Genomic DNA, 17,163 nt, shown 5'->3' on the forward strand with positions numbered 1-17,163 from the left:
TATTGACATTGCACTTAATTCAATATAGCAAAAACTTATGTCTATTGTTTTCGACTTCGAGCCCCCTCACGGAACAGGGTTCAGGGGGCCGGGACTGGGAGGGCAAGGCAGTGAAATCACCATGCAGACTCTGGGGAAGATTCCGGAACGCTTCCGCTTTATTTAGCAAGTGCACAGGTTTATATAGGGTAAGGTGGGGGTGGAACCAGGGTGGCGCTATTGGATCGCTATTGGACAGGGTAAGATGGGGTGGAACCAGGGTGGAGTCAGGATATTTGGCACATCGTTATTGGCCACATATTAGTTTTTGGATTGTATGCTTTAGGGGCTGAGGCGAACGGAGTCAGGACTTTAGAGGTTTTGAGAGGAACAGTTTATCTGTCTAAGGTCAGATCTCTACACACGCGAGGGGGTGGATTATTCCAGCCCTAATAGGCCTTGGAGTTTTCTCAGGAGAGATGGGTGTAGTGTTCCTGACTCAGCCAGACATTAACCTGATCCTCATATGTCAACATGTAACCAGTCAATATTTACAACATTATTAATACAATATTTTACATTTTAATAGTAAGTTTTGGAAATCCAGCATGCACTGTATACTGCCAGCACATTTCAGTTTGGACCAGCCAGATTTCAACATCCGTATTTACACATGGCCTGTGGCTACCATAGAGGACAAGCAAGTCTACGTTCACTAACAAGTTTGTTCTCTCCTTCTGCATAAATTTTCCCATCACCTTCGATTTTCTTGAAATCCTCCCACGTGTTTGAGATCCCAAGTACTGTACATACGCTGCCTGGCTGGGGTGAAGGGGAGGATGATGTGCACTCCCGTGCCAAGGTTGGGGAACACACGCAGTCAGGCATTTCTCCATTACTTCAAGGTAGCAGTAGGCAAAGGATCATATAGATTAACATTATTACTTTTTCCAACTTCACCACTCAGCAGTATTAAACATTTTGATTACCACATTACTTAATCTACCAGTTACAATTGACTGGGCACTGCTTAGAGTATAATGATGGGATGAAATTCAGTAACTTTCCAAGAGAGACGTGGTTCAGAAAGATTTGGAGGGCCCTTTCTTAAACACACAGGTGGTAATGGACACTATAAAGTGGGTAAAATTAGCAGTCAAGGTCCTGGTAGGAAAGCAATGGCACCTTGAAATGGGAACAATTGAGTTTTAATTAAGGGATTGTTCTCAAAGATGCCAGTGAGCTTTAGAGAAATCACTGAAGGAAGGGTCATATCCTTGTGCCGGTGATATGAAGCATTCATTTCTCCACCTGCCTGAAGGGACAAAGACAAGAGAGTTAAGTATTGGAATTCAGGGAAAATAGCTGTTTGGGAAGGGCTTCCTGGCACCAGTAGGGAGATATAGCTGTTGTCAATCTGATCTTTCCTCCTCTGAGCTCCACCAGTGCCCCTCATTGTTGTATCCAGCTGGTCACTGGAAGAAGGGAGGTATGATGAGAGTTCATATAGGTCAGGTTTCCAGGGCCAGGAAGGTGGAGAAAGGTGGAAAGTGGCTCTGGAAAGAGCAGTGCAAACACCCAGCACAGTAAAATGAGCCAGTCCTTGGTGCCCAGTGGAATAATTTGGATTGATACCATATTACTGTTCCAGCTAGGGACTTTTCAACAGCACATCTCCTCTTGAACTGTTTACTTGCTTCCTCTTAAACAATCCCAAAATTGTTTGATGGTTTCTCAGGATGTTACTCCTGGCAAACACACACTATGGTTGAAAGAAAAAAGTGTGAGGTATATAGATTTGGCCTCTTTACTATTTCCCCCAGCAGACTCTCCCAGTCCTCCCCAGATCTAAATTCCATGGCACCAGCTCTTCTTAGGAAGAAGCTGTTGAGGACCCTCCAGCCCCTGCAGCTTTCCAGAAACTTCCATGTCTATGATAATCTGCATGGTGTACATCAAGTGTCACAAACGCAAACCCCTATAAGCTGTGTACCTCACAGAAACGTAATTGGACTGGGTGGAGACTGTGCCAGGTTCTAAGTGTTTTACATAAATCAATTCTTTTGCTCATAGTAACAACTGTGTAAGGGAGGTACAACCCGACCGCCACATTTTGGATGAGAACACTGAAGCAAAGGTGATTAATACAGAGTACGGGTTTCTCTGATAAAGGGAGCAGCTTCTATGTGGCTCCAGCTCATGACAATCTTGCAAGCCACCTAGTCTTGCAACTTTAGTTAGTGAGAGCTCTCCACATTAAGAAGAAAACAAAACAAAATTGGCAACCAATTAGATATTTTAAGAACACCCTGCAGGTCCCACAAAATGTAAAAATACCTTTGTCGGTTCTCCACATAGCCCATTTGCAACCTCAGATCAATGGTTCTAGAAGCCTTTTAAACAGCAAAGCTCAAATATTTTCATCAAAAACCCAGAGAACTCTGATCAATTAGTAAGAATCTGCTCTGAGATGGGGAGGAACAGAAGGTGACACTGTGGGTTACTGCTTTTCCTCCCAGCTTCGCAGTATGAGGAAACCCAGTGTTTACAGAAAGTTCACTAAAAGTTTCCCAGGGGGGGAAAAAAAATCCCCAAGCACACAAGATGCATTTGGGTGGTGCATAGGAGGCCAGGCACCTGGCTTCTCTTGTCCAGTTAATTTCTTTGCATAGTGTTCCTGGGGGGAATCTGATTTCATCTCCAAGCATTTTTATGTAAAGAACCATCCTTTGTGCTAAGTCCTTAAGTGGAAATTGTAGAACCAATCTCATTGGGAGCAAATGTTTGCTTTACTGAGCCCATCTGAAGTTTCATTGCTCTTGCTTTTCATTTTTCATGACATCAGTTTGGTTCGAAACTATCACAAAGCAGCACTGGCTGTCCTATAAAGATGCTCCCAAACTGCTGCGTGTTTCTGAAGGTTGGTTACCTACACATGTATGTCTTTCCAAATTGCTGCCCCACACAAGACAGCAGTAACAATTAAGGCAGACAAATGATTAATTTGGGTGAAAGCGCTTTCAGAGTCAAGGAGTCTTAAAAGCAAAACTCTTTAAAATCTTCCCAGTGGCTCTAATTTCCTCATTGTGCACATTGATGAGAACCTCAAGAAGTCTCTAGGCCATCTTGACCCTCCTGTGTGTCAAGCAGGAGCTGGGAGCATGGGCACATATGGCCTGATGGTTTGCTTGTTAATTCTATAAGTTCTGGAAAGACGATCTTGTGCCTACCCACACTAAAACTACCAGAAAGAGGAAGGGCACATTTAAAATGCAGAAATTGGGACCTATAGGAGACATCCCTGCCCAGTACTAGTGGGTTATGAGTGCTTCTTGCCTTCCCTAATTCAGCTATATTGTTTGATATCAGGAGTCAGGCCAAAGCCCTGCATGACTCTAATGGGCATGTCAGCTGGCAGAGTTGGGCTAGTGTTGCTCCTTTGCTAACGGCTATCACTGAGGCCTAAGTCCTGGTCAGTGAAGTGACAGGGCCCTGCTAAGTTATGTGCAGCTGAGGTCAGTGTGACCCCAATTATAATCCTTTCTGCTGAATTATTGCTTCTCACTGACCTTGTGGGTTACTTGCTAATTGCACCTGGTCCTAGTACCAGTTTCTTCTATCCTAGCAGGATAAGCAGTGCCTGCTCCCTGACAGCCTTACCTGACACCATTATGCCAAGTGTTCATCAATAATTCACTAGATGACTTCCAAGCACACCCTACTTCCTGTTCCTTCCCATGATTATACTTATAAATACTGGATGTGCTTGGAGGCTTTTGTCTTTGCTGCTATCAGCAGCACTGACCAGGACCCAATACTCAGCTTCTCCATTCACTCTAAGTCTTGTTTCTGTCAGTTCTTGAATTTGCCTGGTGCTGTGATGGCTCACAGGTCAGGAACCACGGTAGAGGTCCTGATAACATTCCCTTACCTGCTCCCTAGAAGGACCCTGACTCAGACCAACTCTGTCAGTATCTTTGGATTTTCAGCAGTGGGTTCATGAATTTTAATAAATTTTTTCCAAGTGGTTCATGGGTATTATACACTGAAGATAATAATACAAAAAAGCATGAAATAAAAGTAATGCATCTATATTTATTGTGTATTTACTATGTGCTCAATACTGTTGTATCTACATCATGCTAATTCATTTACCCCATGTCAATACCCCTTTGAGATACGTATTATCAGCTCCAATTTTTCAGAGGGAGGAACTGAGACACAGAGATTTGAAGATTTTTCGAAGATTGTACATCTATTTAGCAGCACAGATGAGAGTTGAACTCATAGAACTTGGCTTCAGAAGTCAGTCTTTGCACTGTTACTCCACCTTGGTCTTCCCACGGTAGTCCCCTAGGGTGCTTGCTTAGCAGGTACTGGAGGCTACCTCCCAGAGAGCTGATCTGGCAGGTCCTGGGAGGCTCAGGAATCTGCTGGGGTTCAGGAGAGTGTATGGGGGGGCACTCTCCTGCTTCCTGTGACCATGGCTTGAGAAATACCATTTTTCTCATGAGACATCCCTTGAAGTCAGTTTCTTTCCCATCACTCTAAAAAATGAGCTGTGGTTTTTCCTTTACTCCATGCAAGGCATAGACCCATTTGGAACAGGATCCAGAATCCTCTTTCTCCTGAAATTTTGGCTTCTCTTTTTCCACTTGGCTATTTCTTCTTCCTAAATATATTCAGTACATCCCCAGTTTAAAAAACTAAGACAAAGCCAAAATGACCATAATCAGAGCCTACTTTCAATCTTTGGCCTTACTCTTGGTTTACTCCAGCTCTTCAAATGAATATTTCATCTTTGCCATCTCTACTTCCACAGACCCCAAGTTCACTCCTCAGCCCTGTATTTTCCAGTGTTTTGCCAACACCAACACCTGGATGTGGCTTTAGCTAATGTGGCTCTAGCAGCCTCCACATTATAAAATCCCATGGATATTTTCATGGGCACCCTCTCAGGAACACATCAGATTGTTCACTTTTTGGAACTCCCTTCTCCTTTGGCTTCTATTGTTCTAGTCTTTCCTGTTTTTGTTTCTCCAGTTATCCTTCCTTTCTCCTAACACTGAATTTTCTCATGTGTTTGTCTCTTAAATTCAGGTGTTTTCCTAAGTTTCCATTTTGGATCTTCTTTTTCCTCTTCTGGTGATTTCAAACTTTCTTGTGGCTTCATCAGTTAATTAATTGTTTCCTGATATCTTTTTCTCATTCTCTTGCTCCCTGAGACACTGGTAACTTATTTTGGTCAAATCTATTTGAAGGTACCCACAGTTGTTTCAAACTTGTGTCAAACAACTCATTAATCTGCATATCTCCCCAAGCATGCTTTTTGCTCTTTACCTTTAAACTTATGTTAACATTTTTCTTATTTACCTAGTCTGCCCAACTGAGAAAACTGAGTCATCCTCAGCTCGTACCTTTCTCCTTCTCCGAATCTGGTATACATTGATAAGGCCTCCTTAATATCTCATGACATTGATTCAGGTTTGGCCTTAGCTCAGGTTTGGCAACAGGCTCAAAACAGGTCTGTCTGGCTTCAGTTCTTCCAGTCTTCTCTGTTTCTAATTTGCTACTAGATTTCAATGCCAAAGAATGAAAGTTGACAACATCATCAGTTTGGAGCCTATATTCTACCTACAAGTTCAAGTGCAACCACTGTGACTTGATGACACGATCCCAAACCCTCTCACAGGTCCTTGTCCCTATACTCACTCACTTTCTGTTCTTGAAATACTAAATTGCTGCTCATCGCAGTGAGCCTCCAACCTTCTCTGTTTGCACAGGCTGACACCTTTGGCTACAATTCCTTTTGAAACATTTTCTTCACCTAGGAAACTCCACCTGAACTAAGACCAGCTAGGTTGCCCTCTCTTCAAGGAAGCCCCAGTTCCCCCAAGCAGAGATTATACTAAGCATGCTTTGGCTGCCTCAGGATTTGCTTCAGCTTCTGAAATAGCACTTGCCCAATTTTTCCTAATTATCTTTTTACACAGCTATCTTCATCGCCTCTCTGAAATATCTCTGGGGCTTCAGAGCCTGCACACAGTGGATACTGACTGTTTTGCTCAGAAGGCAATTGCTGTCTGGCATTCAGAGTGCAGCCAGTGTCACAAACCACTTATTTTCTTGCGATCCATTAAGTCTGGCTTGAATGCTTGCTGCCAGGTTGGTTAGTTGTTCTCTAGCAGTGGAAATTAAATGGATTCCTTAAGAATTATAAGGCCAAATAATTGGAGAGGAGAAGATCCTACGCACCAGCTTGGGAGGATCACTGCTGCCCAGATGACAGGACCTATGGCTCTATGTCCAATAGTATAACCAGGAAGATAGGTCCAGGCAATTTGTACCCATCCATGAAGTGCCCATATTGCTAGGCCCAGCTGAATGAAGCTCATCTACCTGAGGTCAAGAATTCAAATTGCTGGGCCGAGGATTTAGCTTATTGGTTCCTCTGCCTGCCTCACAAGTGTAAAGTTCTGAGTTCAATCCCCAGTATCAAAGAACAAGAAAAAAGAAGAATTCAAATTGCCTAGTTACTTCAAAAATTTGAACCTCTGACCTCTGTCCTCAGGCCTGGAGTATTCCCAGCCCCACCTTGTTCTACCTTTAGTGGCCAAATCTATCCTGTTTCTCCCGCGGTCCAGATAACTTGCTCTGTCGCAGGGACAGTGGACTCACATGTTTCCATAGACCAAGATGGGCTTTGTCAGGGTGCAGCAGAACTGAGCAGAGAATTGTTTTTTGGTTTCTTTTTAGTTTCAGCTGATTGAGGAAATATGGGCTTTACAGTTTCAGCCATGAGGAAATATCAGCCAAGTATCACCAAAATGTTCTGATTTTTCGAGATGCTACAAAGTTTTTAGAGAGGAAATAACTCTCCAGGTGTTTAGGAGAAACAGTTTCGCAATTGTTTAAAAATCAATGTAGGAATCAAAGAAAACCTGTCTGGCTAGTTTGTGATTCCTGATCTAGGCCTTTCTGTTTTAAAAATTTTATAGGTCCTGATTCTGAGTTGTCCCACCCTTTGCTTGGCAAATTTTCATCTGTTCTGAGAAACACATTCTCTCAGAAATGACATATAACATAATGCTGGCTTCTTTCTTTATAGCAATGACAAGACTGCTAGAGACTTTTCTATTGTGTGATACACAAGCAAAAACATAAGAAATAAAAGCTAGGTAGCTTCTAAAAAGTCACCTTGTAATGCTGAGCTATGGTGGCAGAGGGATGATGGATATAGCGCAAGGTTAGAACCGTTCTTCTGCAGATCATTTCATTTCTCCATTTTAACAGTGATCTGTATCACTTTGTGTGGAACTATATCAAGGGAAGGGATTTTTTATTTCAATCTGAGACAAATTAATAGGAAAATATTATAATGACAGATTCGAGGAAAAAAGAAATAACAGGACACAAAAGACAAGCCCCAATTTTATTTTTGTGGTATTAGATTCAATAAACATAAAACGACTTGGTCAAATTGTTAAAAAGCAGTGATTCTCAGTTGAGAGCATTTTCCTTCATGCCAACCTTTGGCAATGTCTGGGGATATTTGTGGTTGTCAACTGGGAGGAGTTTGAATTGTCAAAACCGGGAAGAAGATGTTATTGGCATCTAGTGGGTAGTTGGCAGGGTGTTCCTATGCATCTACAGTAAACAGGACCATAGCACCACTCTGCTCAGGTCCAAAAAGTCAGCTGCACCATAGCCATTGCTAAGAGGGTGTGTAAACGATTGCCCTCAGGTTGTGTCCTCATCTTTCATGGGTGAGTTATGAGCACTTCCCAGACCAGCACTGGTCTGCAGACTGCACTCAAAGAAGTAATGTCCTAAGGGTTTTATAACAAGCCCTGAAGAATAGTTTTATTGTATTATTTTTTTGTCTCATTGAGTTTATTGGTACATTTTAGGTATACAGTACAGTTACATTCATCATCGGGATCTTGTACCTTTACATGACAGGTCTTGGTTCTCATTTTTTCCTGTTGTCCCTGTACTCCCTTCACCCTCTCCTCCTTTCCCTATTTACAAATACCTTATTTCCATTTTTTCGTTTCCTCATATTTTTTCCTTTTCCCTTATTTCCTTTCCCCTACCCTTCCCACTTCCCCTACACCTTTAGCCCTTTTCTTCCTATTTCACATTGTCAATTATGTCATTAGGATCTTATGTACCATTATAGTTTCTCCGGTGTGAAAAACCTGAGGAATAGTTTTAATAGTGAAGATTTCCAGAAGGATTTGTGTATTACAATTAACATAGTAATTATTTTTTGCAAATGACACTATCCACTGTGCTACAAGTACTCTAAAATACAAATCTAAATGCTCAGGAACATTTCCAGGCAGCACTGATTGTGTGATATACTCCAGATTGCATGATGTGCCTCACTGACATTACCAGCATCCTTGTCCTTTTTGACTAGCAATACTTTAATCAATTTGGCAGTGTTTACCAAATTAACCATTGGGTTTCTCACTACGAATCAAAAGTTCTTAAAAATAGAGATTTCCTGGAGGGGAGGAGGGGGTGAAGGGAGGGCAGGGACAAGGGGAAAAAATGAGATTAAGACCTATTATGTAAAGGTACAAGATCCCAATGATGAATGTAACTGTATTGTATACCTATATTGTACCAATAAACTCAATAAAAAGAAAAAAAATAAAAATAGAGATTTCAAGGTTGCTCCCAAAACAGAGCACATGGGTTGAGGAATTGCTAGGAATCCATGTATTTGGGAGGGGCGCTGACTGACCCCAATGATTTAAATGCTCAAAAACACAGAGAAGAGATGCCCATTAGTTGTTCTTTCAACTGAGTCCATTTATCACAGGAGTCCCATGGCTGTGTTGATTTACCTGCTTCTTGTCCAGTGCCTAGTGCCGTTCTGGGCTTGGGAACTTTCACAGTGGCAAGGGCAGAAGACTCTGTCCACACATCAGTCTTACATGCCTTCTCTGTACTACCCATTTTCTGTCTCTTCCTCTGTTTTCATTCTTGGGCCTAGTTGGTAGCACTTGCCCTTTTTCACCTAAATTCTTACAATGCTAGTCTTCAGGTCTCACAGCAGCCCCTCCCCTAACTTGGGTCATTTCCCATGATAATCCTACCTGTCTCTTCAGTGGGTTTTCTTTGCCTACAAGAGAAGGTCTAAGCTTCCAAAAATAGCCTACAAGTCCTTGAAGACCTAGGCCTTGCTCTGTTCTCCACCCTATCTCTGCAAACTCACGTCTCTCCCCTTTACCCCCATCTTGGTTACTTTCTCATTGCTGAGACACAGTGCCCAATACCCACAGTTTAAGGAAGGAGAGGTTTAATTTGCTGGTTCCAAGGCAGAGACATCATGATGGAAGGGAGTTGTAGAGAACTGCTTAGTTCACGGCAGCCAAGAAGCAGAACATAGATGGGAATGGTGTCCAGGGGGAAAGAATAAAGACTCCAGATAAAGACTCGAGGCCATGCCTCCAAGACCCACCCAAAAGCACCCTCAAAGTGTACTCCACCAACCCCTGTGGTGGATTTCAAAGCCATTCTAATGGACACTCCACCCTAACTGCCACTCAGTCCTCCAAGAAACAGTGACCAGCTTTTTATTCTGGGCTAAATACTAACCCTTGGTCCCTGTTTCCATCTGGAAAACTACTGACCCCATCAACATAAAAATTTTCCTTCATTTTTTCAAAACTCAGCCCAAATATTACTTCTTTACTGTAGTAATTACTGACGTTTAAGCACTTCCTGTGTTCTACACACAGGGCTAAATATTTATTTCATTTATCCTCTGTCATTCTCTCACTATTAAGGAAGCAGAGGCCTAGCATAATTTGGTTGTGCAGAGATGGTTGAGATGGGCTTCAATCCCAAGTAGAATCCAGAGCTCACCTTCTACCTAACCCCTTCCCAGTCCTTCTCTCTGGGGAAGCCTTTATCACTGTCCTCTCCCAGAAGGCTTGTTTCTAGACTATATCCTTACTTACAAACATCACTGCTCCTCCATGAGGGAAGATTTTATTATTTTTCTGGCCCTACTTTGGCCATGTGACTTGCTTTACTTAATGAACTATAAACACAAGTAATGAGTGTTGCTCCTGGACAATGTGCCAGTAAGGGCATGGCCTGCTGTGTTATTTATCTCTCTTAACTGAGTCTGTTGGTGTCCAGAGAGAGTCTTCTATAGCATCCTGGATGGGCAATGAAATACAGTAGATAGGAATAACAACATTTAGGTAATAAATCTTGGTTTGGGGGCTTGTTACTGAGCACAAACTAAGTCTCACAGTGAGCAACTGCCTGCTCAGCACTACTTTTTTTTTAACATGGCTTTGTGCATCCTCCTACTATAGCCTATAACACAACACATTGTGATTTAACTGTTTGTGCATCTCCCCTGCTGGATAGTATTCTCTTAGTGACCAAATGTGGAGCTATGTCTTGTGATGTCTTAGCCTGATGACACACTTGGCTCAGTGCCTGTCACATCAACAAAGCTTAATGAAATTTTTTGAATGAATGCTTGATCGCTAGATGAATAAGTATTGTGTCCATTTTCTGTTAGCTACAAGAGCCGTGGTCAATGTTAAGTGGCTTTTAACATCTCAGTGTCATCCACCAAATCCCTTAGTCTGGGAGCAAATTGTGTGTGTGTGATGTCAGTCCAGATAAAACTGGAAAGTTTGATCACTTATTGCAAGAAGGAAGAACTCTTGAAATTCATGGGCCTGAGTTCAGTTGCAGCTCTATTACTTTCTAACTATGTGTTTTGAGAATATGCCTAACTTTAAGAGAATTAAAGTAATGAGAACTGTAGAGATCACAAAATAAATGCTTGAAATAGCTTTATCTTTACAACATTGAGATGAATAATCTATCTTTTTGATTGGAGTGAGGCTTGATGCATATCTAACTTTCCGTGTGTGTGTGTGTGTGTGTGTGTGTGTGTGTGTGTGTGTGTTCTCTCTTTTAGTATGTCAATGGTGGGTGCTCTTCTCCACCTGGGAGTGTGTGTTCTCTTTTAGTATGTCAATGGTGGGTGCTCTTCTCCACCTGGGAAAGCTGGGGGGTGGAGATCCAGCCTATCTCCACCTTTGGTTCCAGGCACAATGATCACAACTTGGCTGACCTGGTCACCTTATGGAAAGATGAGAATCTGGATTCTTTTGGGGTACTTGAGGGAGGGTCCACATGGGGCATTCTTTCAGCTTCAATAAGGTGAAGGAGAATCCTTGGCCAGATTTGAAAAACAGTGCTTACTGTGTGCCATCTTTTCACACTTCAAGAGCTGGCTTGGTCCTTGCCTGACTTCTAAATTTGATCTTCCAACATTTCAATCTCCGGTTAAATCTATGTGGCTTTGATAGTCTTCTAGAAATTGCATGCAAAAATTCTTACCATAGCCAGATGTGATTTAGGTGTCTTGCAAATAATAAGATTCTTTTTTCAATATTTCTACATACTCACTGCTATTTCTGTAAATTGCTATAGTCTTTCTCCAGGCCTGGGGTTCTTTTGTGAAGTATGTAAATTATATTTCTTTTCAGTTTTCAGCATCAAAGTATGCCAATTGTAATCTAAATGATGCTTCCTAGTAGTTTGAGCTTAGCTTGAAACACATGAATTTCTTCACGTTTCTCAACTTCAAGCAAATTGATTCAATAGTCAGCTCTGCATGGAACAAGCATCCCTTTCTTCTTTCTCTACATGTAAATCCCTAATCCTTAGAAGCACTATTAGGAAAATCTGTTACTGGGATGAAATCAGCTTTCTGAAAAAGAGTGTATAGTATAGTAAGGGTTCAACAAATAAAAAGTGAAGTTATGAATTAGTGAATGTTCTCACAACAGCCTCATCTGAATCTTAAGTGCCATTTGTGTGTCCCGTCTTGCTACAAGTAAAAGCTCCTCAGTAAAGAAACGGTGTCTGCCTGAGAGTAGTCTGGTCTCCTGCAACACCAACTGGGCTGTCTATATTTGAAAGAGACATTTTTGGAAATCTTTCACCACAAAGATTGGGGAAAGTATTTTTGCTAATCATTGCCATCCAGTGTAGAAATGAGACACAGGCTTTAAAATCTCAAAGAACACCATTCCAATCAGAGTTCAGAAACTGTTCACTTTTGTGTTCGTGGGGATATTCTTTAAACTGGGCTTCAGTTTACCCATCTGTAATGGAGATCATGGCAATTCCTGTTCTTATAAGGATTATAAGAGAGAATGTGTGAAATGTACTAGGCAGGTACTTCATTCACAGTATGTAGTAGCAACTATGATTAGTGAAAACTTTTAAGTATTTCAAAATGACCACTGTGGGGGCCAGTCATGGCCCACTGGAGTTTGACATTTGAAAGATAACTTCTTTCTCTACAATCAAGGCATTGACACAATGTGTGGTCAGGATGTTCCTAATTAACATTTGTTAAGATTTGTTCCTTTTCAAGGACTCTATTTATTAAACTTGCTTGTTCTTTAACCCTGCTATGGGAGAAACTCCAAGGGATAGCCAAAGACTGATGTTATCTGTAGGAGTCAGGTGCTACCTGTTTGATAGAAAAGATCTGATGTTACCTGTAGGAGTCAGGTGCTTCCTGTTAAAGATCTGACGTTATCTGTAGGAGTCAGGTGCTTCCTGTTGATGTGCCTTTAAAAGGAGCTGTTTCTGTAAAACAAATCAGACTTCTCTTGGTCTCCACTCAGGCTTGAGTGTTGTTTTCTTTCTCAATCCTCACTCCCCAACTCAGGCATGTTCGTGTTGTGACGGCTGGGCTGCCACAAGTGGCGCCCAAACAGGGACCTGAGTATCGAGGGATCTAGTGAATGACATCGCAGAGAAGAACGAGGCCTCAAGGAAAAGGTAAGGAGTGGAGAATTTTCTTGTAAATATTAAAAATGGGAGCCGGCAATAGTTGCATGCTTTTTGTACATATGCTTAAAGATTTATTGCGTGTCGGTGGTGCTAGAGTCGGGCACCAAAAGCTGTGTAATTTTTTAGAATTTGTTGAAATAGTTTGTCCCTGGTTCCCTGAAGATGGCATGGTAAGCTTAGATACTTGGAGTAAGGTAGGAAAAAGATTACAGGATTACTATGGTGCACACGGACCTAGCAAGGTACCCGTGGATATTTTCAGTTTGTGGACTCTCATCTGAGATAGTTTAGATCCCAGACCAAAAAAAAAAAAAAAAAAAAAGAGCCCTCTTTAATTGCTCTAGCTTCAGGGCCCCTTAAAAGTTAAAAATCTGTTAGGATCAATTTTAAACCTCCTTTGTTGTCCCCTGTTCAACAAGGGTTACAACAAGCTTTAAATATTGAGAAAGATGTGTCTGGATTTTCCCTTATCTGCTCAGTCTTTGAGGCTTGAGATGCTCCGGAAAACCCCGTTCATCAACATGCTCCAATTCCTTTTAAACAATTAAAAGAACTGAAAATGGCTTGTGCCCAATATAGACCAACAGCCCCTTTTACTTTAGCAATGCTTGATTCTCTGGCAACTGATGCTTTACCTCTTTTTGATTGAAAACAAGTAGCTAAAGCTTGCCTGGTGGGGGTGGGGGGCGATTTCCTTTTATGAAAGTTTGAATTTGGAAAACAGTGTCAAAAAAACAGCAAAATTAAATAGGACACAGAGGATTAATTGCTAATTATGATAAAATGGGAGGGAGCTCATCTACCCCCCTCACCTTGATTTTTAAACCTCACCTTGATTTTTAAACTGCCCCTGGACTCCACATAACTAAGAAAGAGATTTCAAAACAACCTAGCCTAGGAGTTGATCAAACTTCTTCTCTGTGACATTCAGCTGCTAGTGAAAACTATTTAGTTTTGGTAACACTTCTTGTGCATTGCAAATTCTTAAACTGTGATTATAGGACTAACTTGCTCTTTTCTAAAAACTCAAGGTTAATACTGTTCTATGAGCAGCCAGTCAAATTTTAAGATGTAACAATCTAAAAACAGAAAAAGGACACTTTAAGCTGAAGTTTGTTGTAGAAGGTTAATAAATGAGATAGAAAAACATTAGGAAAGCTATAAGAGTTATACTTTTGACATGAAAGGTTTTGTAGGTTTTTGTATGTTTGTCTTGTTAAAAACAGGTAAAGAAAGACATACAAGACCAGAAGGCCTAAGTATGTAGAGAAGGCATATGGAAATGATTTATTTGTTGGTTGGTTGGTTTCAAGTGTGTTATAAAAGGTCTACATTTACAGTCAAGAAGAGCTTTCATTCCTTTAACCCTAATTCTACAAGAGATCTCTGTTAATTTTAACTGAAAAATTTTGACTAGTTGTAACTAGAAGATTTTATAATTCAATTGACCAAAACCATCTGAATGCACTCTAGTTTAAATTGTCTTATGTTTGTCTGTCTAAATGTTCAAAAATATTTGTCCAATTATGTTTTTGATCAAAATGATGTCAAATACAAATAGATTATTGATTTCTACACCCTGGTTTCATAGGTTAAATAAAAAATTTAAAGATAATTAAATATAAAATTTTAAATTTGGATACACTCCTGTTGGTAAAGAAGCAGCTGCTCAAAATTTATTCTGATCTTTGTTCACTAACGGGAGCCACCCAAATTTCATAGCCTTATAAAAAGATATGCCTTGTTAAATATGTTGTTAAAAATGTTTGTGTTGGTTATTATCAAAAGGCTGAATTCTAAATATGTTATTGTAACATGTTTATGATGGTTATCTTCAAAATACAATATTTTCTGAAAAAAGGGGAAGATCCTGTTGATACAAAGCAACATTATAGGACATAAGATTTCATATAATTATAATTATTCTACTTTTCTGGTATACAAAATGTATTCATGTTGTTTGACTATGCAGGTTTTCCACTATATTGTTTATAGTAATAACCTTTTGGTCCAGGTATTCTCCCTTCTCTTCTGCTCCACCTACTTATGGTTACAGGCACAGTCTTTCTGCTGAGCTGGGAAATTCCCTGCTCTAAATGTAATAAAAGGGGGGAAATGTGGGAGCCAGTTATGGCCCACTGGTGTTTGACATTTGAAAGACAACTTCTTTCAATATAATCAAGGCATTGACACAATGTGTGGTCAGGATGTTCCTAATTAACATTTGTTAACATTTGTTCCTTTTCAAGGACTCTGTTTGTTAAGCTTGTTTGTTCTTTAACCCTGTGATGGGAGGAACTGGAAGAGATAGCCAAAGCTCTGATGTTACCTGTAGCAGTCAGGTGCTTCCTGTTGATGTGCCTTTAAAAAGAGCTGTTTCTGAAAAATAAAGCAGCCTTCTCTTGGTCTCCACTCAGCCTTGAGTATTCTTTGATTTCTCAATCCTCACTCCCCAACTCAGGCATGTGTTGTGATGGCTGGACCGCCACAGACCACTTCCAGGTGGCAGAATTTCTTAATCCCTCAGGTAAAATGAGCCATTCTCTCAGCTATGGCTTCCCAAAACATCGTATCTTTCACAGAGCATAAATAACCTAGCAAAGGCTGACCTCACGGGGCAGGTTGTTATTCTAAGAAATATCAAAGTTGGACATGGTGGTGCATGCCTACAGTCCTAGCATTCTGCAAGACTGAGACAGGAGGACCACAAGTTGGAGCACAGCACAGTTAATTTAGTGATTTAGACTGTTTAAAAAAAAAAAAAAAAAGGCTAGGATTAGCTTAGTGGGAGGGCCCTGGGTTCAATCTCTAGTACTGACAAACAAGCTTGAATGGCATAATGCCTGCTTGGAGGTGAGGGCAGGAGGAGAGTTTCTTTCCTGGTTTTTAAATCTGACATTTCTACAATTCATTGTGGTCTTAGCAGGTCTTACTGTGTCTCACACAGAAAAGTATGTAACTCAACAGTAGCTGGCACTGGTTGCTATGCTGGGCTGGAATGGAGGATGCTCATTTATCATAATGCTTTTTTTTAAAAGAGTGAAAATTTTCCAGTGTGTTTTCTTTACCAAGTGTTTTTTTAAGAGTAACCAGAGTTTAATTCCTAAAATTCATAATATGCTCATCACTAGATCCCAGTTCTTTACCTAGTAAAACTCATTACAAATGAGAAGAAACTTATAGACTCTTCTTAATTTTAATATTTTTAACAGTTCTGGTTGTAGGTATATTAGAAATAATTTTTCTGTGGGAGAAAAGTTGTGCTCTATCTTCACTGCAGTGGATTGTAATTATGCTTGCCCGAGGAAATAATCCACCACTGATGAAAAATGATTGTGCAAAATAAAATTTTTTTTCTTTTAGCCTGTTCAAGAGCCTGCATTACAAATGCAGTTTCATAATGTAGTTGTCGTAACTGTGCTTTGAAATGGTGTTAACAGATCGTTCCTATCACATCAGTTGAGGCAGTTAAATGCTCCCAAGGGAATTTACACATAAAACCTTTTGGAGTAAGGAGAGAAGGAAAAAAAAAAAAAGAGTAGCTCTTATGGGCGTGGTGGCTCACGCCTGTAATCCCAGCACTCAGGAGGCTGAGGCAGGAGGATCACTGTGAGTTCAAAACCAGCCTGGGCTACACAGTGAGTTCCAGGTCAGTCTCAACTACATAGTGAGACCCTGTCTCACAAAACAAACAAAAAAACTAAATTTAACAAAAGAACATGGCTGAAACTAAACTTCTAGGAGCTTGGAGGAGCCAATATAGCATTTATAAAATTTTAACCTAAAAACCACACAAATATTGAGCCTTTCTAATTTATTATGTCCTTTTGCCGATTAACATGTGGTAACTACACTCTAACTACTTTCCCTTCTCTAAACTTAGAATTCTGCAAAGGCAAAAGGCTGAAATCAGATCAGGAAAAGGGATTCATTTGTACAACTCTTAAATGTCAGGGCAGCACTGGATGAATGAGGTAGCAGATTCTGTTCACAGAAGCTGCCTCAAAATAGGTTCATGGAGCTGGTGGCCTGGAGCAAGCATCATCATTTAGCTCGGGTCTTCTCTGCCGGGATCAGACGCTGCACGGAAGTGACAGCAAAGAGCGCTGGGTTCTGGGAAGGTCTCCAGGCCCAGGCTGTACGCTGGAAGCGCTGGTGCAGGAGCTCCAGGTCTAACCCTCCCGGGACAGGTGGCCTAGCCCTGGCCCCCGCTTCCCCAGCCCTTCCTGCCAGGGCAGAGGGATCCTGATCCCGGGTCAAGCTCTTGTCACGCAGCCAGCCGCGCTGCGAGTATTAATAGCCGCTGGCCCTGCAGCCTCGGGTTGC

This window comes from Fukomys damarensis, unplaced genomic scaffold (assembly GCF_012274545.1).
Source record: "Fukomys damarensis isolate Sample0158 unplaced genomic scaffold, DMR_v1.0_HiC HiC_scaffold_28, whole genome shotgun sequence".
Classification (NCBI taxonomy): domain Eukaryota; kingdom Metazoa; phylum Chordata; class Mammalia; order Rodentia; family Bathyergidae; genus Fukomys; species Fukomys damarensis.